The 3,856-nt window shown below is 44.0% G+C and overlaps 1 pseudogene; it reads right to left on the bottom strand.

Annotated features, from left to right (window-relative positions):
- Positions 1–2,669: 2,669 nt before the first annotated feature.
- On the bottom strand, positions 2,670–3,113 carry LOC100948428 (annotated as a pseudogene).
- Between the last annotated feature and the right edge of the window lie 743 nt (positions 3,114–3,856).

Genomic DNA, 3,856 nt, shown 5'->3' with positions numbered 1-3,856 from the left:
CACTGCTGAGAAAAGGCCAGCATGGACCAAGGCTGGCACTGCGCTCACCTGCTGAGTAGATCTGGTGGTGCAGTGCAGAGAGGAAGCAGACATAGCTGGCATTGCCTGGATTTTGAAGTGTGGTTCAGGGAAGTCCCCAGGAGACCTGAATAAACTGCAAACTCAACAACACAACCCAGGCATATGTACACCATTCCCTGATCCATTTTGTCAAAGCCCTCGTACCTTCTCCAACATGGTGCTTGGTTCACCAAACCACACCTGTCCTCAGCAGACCCAGTCTCACTAGCCATTTCTCTGATCCTTGGACACACAGAAGTCATTTCAGCCTTAGGGACCTTAGGGACCTTAGGGATCTCTATTCTAGAGTGTCAACAGTGTTTCCACAGTTATACTTTCCCTTCCTTCCAGATCCTCTTTAGAAAAAAAAGCCTTCACTGACCACCACCAACTAGTAGCCTCCAGTCCCTTCCTGGTTTATCGCCATCAGATTGGTTATTGCTAAAGTTATGGGCTGAAATATGTCCCCTCAAAAATTTATATGTTGAAGTCCTTAAACCCTAGGACTGTATTTAGAGACAGGGTGTTTAAAGAGATAATTAAGTTAAAATGAAGTCATTAGTGTGGGCCCTAATCCAATATAATTAGCATCCTTAGAAGAAGAAATCTGGACACAGACTTGTACAGAAGGAATTTACAGGGAGAAAATAGCATCTGCAAGCCAAGGTCACAAGACACCAACCCTGCTGACACCTTGATCTCAAACTTCTAGCCTCCAGAACTGTGGGAAAATACATTTCTATTGTTTAAGCCACCCAGTTTGTGGTACCTTCTTAAGGCAACTCCAGCAAACTAATACATTAGCTCACGTTTTGTGTTTGATGGCTTGGCTGGTTTGCTTCTCTAACTAGAAACACAAGTTTCAGAGGATGGGATGACCTAAGCTTCATTCTCTGGCACCTCACCCTGCACTTAACATTCATAGGCACTTAATAAATATTTTCTGAATATATAAATGTGCCTGAAAGAGCAGTGAAAATACTGACTTAAAGTCAAACACTTAATCACTTCAAGACAGAAAGAAAAAGAGAAAGGGAAAGAGTGACACTCCCAGCAGACTTCCACCTTTGTCTTATCAGCCAGACAAGGAAGACTAAGAAATCAGGTGCTTGACTAGGGCCAATGTTACCCTGCCCAGTCAGAGTTCATCCAACAGTGGACAGTGGAAGAGAGCATTTGGCAGGCAGTCAATACCGTCCTCTAGTGGCTTTACTGAATCTGCCTGGCTAGATAACAATAGCAAAAATTGGTCTTGGTCTCAAGACCAAGAAGGAAAATCCCAAGAGCTATAGGATATTTACAGATAAGACAGCAAACACCTGCAAAGTTCATGGTTGGCCATCAGTCCAGCTGTTGGTAGCAGTGGATAGAGCGTGGTGGAGGGATGTTGGAACATAGAAATGAAAAGAAAGGGAGAGAAAAGCTGTCTCTCAGGGCTTTTCATCCTTTGCTCAGCGTGTCAAAAACTCCCAGTTCCCCCTCAGGGCCCTGCACTCAGCTGCTTACCACTCTGGGACCACCCAGCTGTGAGTGCTCAAGTCCCTTCACTGCTACCGGTGCTGCCAGAGACCCTTCTGAGATTGCTGGATGCAGTGACCTCCAGTACTGTGGCTGCTGCCTTCACTATGGCCTTGGGAGGGGGATACTGCCCTTCCATTTGGCCACTTCCTCCAGCACTTGGGAAAGTGCTGTAAAGAACTCTGCATAGAAAGTTGAGACTAGGCCTTAATGAAACTTCAGGGAAGGCTTGGGGATAGTATAAAGGGAAAGTAACACAGAAAGTAGCATCCGGAACCATGCTGACTTGCCTCCAGCTTGCTATCAAGTGACCTCCCTCAGTGGCAAGGCATCCGGAGTCCCCATACCCTGGAGTTCAAGCCAAGCTCACTTCCATCCCTAGAGCAAGGATAACACTTTCCCTTTACTGGAGGAATCAGGGCCTGCCTTCTCATTCCTCACTTCCTGCCCCAGAGCTGATCTCTTCTCAGGATGACTGAAGGTGGGACCATCTCTTTCCTTTAGAGGAAGCCCAGCCCCCACCCACAGAAGAACAGTCTAACCCTAAAGCCCTAGTGAGACAGTCATGTGACAGTGCTACATCAGACCTGTTCTCAAAGTCTGGGTCATTTGTTCTGAGTGAGAGGACACAGGAGGCTGCAGGAGGCTTAGTCTTCTTCCTTTTCAAGTCATTTTCATCAGCGGGTTGAAAGCCTTAGCGGGTTGAAAGCCAAATGTGTCCCTTCTCTCATGCCCCCTTATTCCAATTTTTAGACACTCCTCGGTTGCCCAGTTCACCTGAATCCAGTTTCTCAGTTTCAGTGCTTTTTTTTTTTTCCGGCTTTGATATGTTTTATTGGAGCAAATTTTCGACAAAAGGTGGTTTCTATTTACAGAATTAAATATGTGTGGGGATTGTCCAACCCATTTGGACCCAAGTAAAGATTACCATTAAGCTTGTTTATGCATTTTCTCATTTTTTAAGTTTAAACACAAAAATAAAAAAATCTATTTGCTTCATCCTCATAAAAATCTCAGTATTTTCAATGACAAATAAACCATCTCTTATCTATCCCTTAATTAAATATACAAATGCTTCAGAAATATAAAAATTAAATTGGTTTAATCTTGTCATATAATCCAATGGACTGAAAACTAAACATTTCAGGTCTTATGCCAAATAATAAAATACCCAAAGACCTTCAGGACCCTTTGACTGATTTTCATCAATAAGAGAACCTATTTTTGATGTGGCAAAAGAAATGTGCTCATGTTCTATTACAGTTTCCAGTTCCTGCCAGTCAACCCTGTAGGGAAAGGCCACCCAGCATTGTCTTCTTTTATAATTTCACCATCATCAGTAATTCTCTTCAGTTCTTCCATGACACTTTCGTGTACATAAGCCTCTTTTCTGATCACGACATCATTTTTATGCTTGCTGTTGTTGGCGTACCTAAGCTTTCTGTCCAGTTGAAACTCCAACTCTAGAAACACATGTCCAAATTTGCCCCATGCCTCACCCGGCGGCACAGAAAGAAATCGCTAGCCATAGCCATTTTTGTTCGTAGGAAGCCGACTGAAATCCTGAGTTTCAGTGCTTTAGAACCTCTGACCCAGGAGTTTCCACCCTTCCCATCATAAGCCAGGAGTCACAGACACATGTGCGACCTACTATGCAGCCTCTGTGAACCAGATGACTAGAAAGGAGAAGGCTAAGAATCTAAGGAAAATGCTGTGGATGAGAGAAAATGGGAATCACGAAAGGTGGTCAAGTAACCACCATGGCAGGACAGTTAGCAAACAAAGCATCTCCAGGGCCCAGGCAAGAGTTGCCTGCAAGTCCAAAGGAATCAAGGGACTGTAAAGGAAGACACCACCCCCTGCCATCCAGCAGCCTCCCTACTAACTATAGAACTCACCCAAAAGACCAACTACAGACCAACGAAGCAAAACTAGGTTTACTAATCTATTGCCATCAGAGAGAGCATGACTTAACAGTCTCAGAAGCCTCACAGAAGGAAAGAGTCAGAGGAAGATATTTATAAGATTTAGGGGTCCAGGCATAAGAGATTTAAGGTGGGTCTTTTGCTGTGGCAATCTATTGGCGTTGAGCACAATTCCAGCCATGATTGTTTAGGACTGATGGACCTGGAGAGTCTGCGTAAGTACACAGTTGGTTAATCATTGAGCTATTTGCCCAGAGGAGCAAATCCTTGCTTGAATATGTTGGTTTTCATAAATTTTCTGATCCAAGCAGTGAAGATACTTAGTGATTTACAGTCTTATTTTTCTGAGCAAG

The sequence above is a fragment of the Otolemur garnettii genome, unplaced genomic scaffold (genome assembly GCF_000181295.1).
Source record: "Otolemur garnettii isolate 467f Iridium unplaced genomic scaffold, OtoGar3 scaffold00077, whole genome shotgun sequence".
Lineage (NCBI taxonomy): Eukaryota > Metazoa > Chordata > Mammalia > Primates > Galagidae > Otolemur > Otolemur garnettii.
The sequence above is the reverse complement of the archived record's forward strand: the minus strand, read 5'-3'. Positions and strand labels throughout refer to the sequence as shown.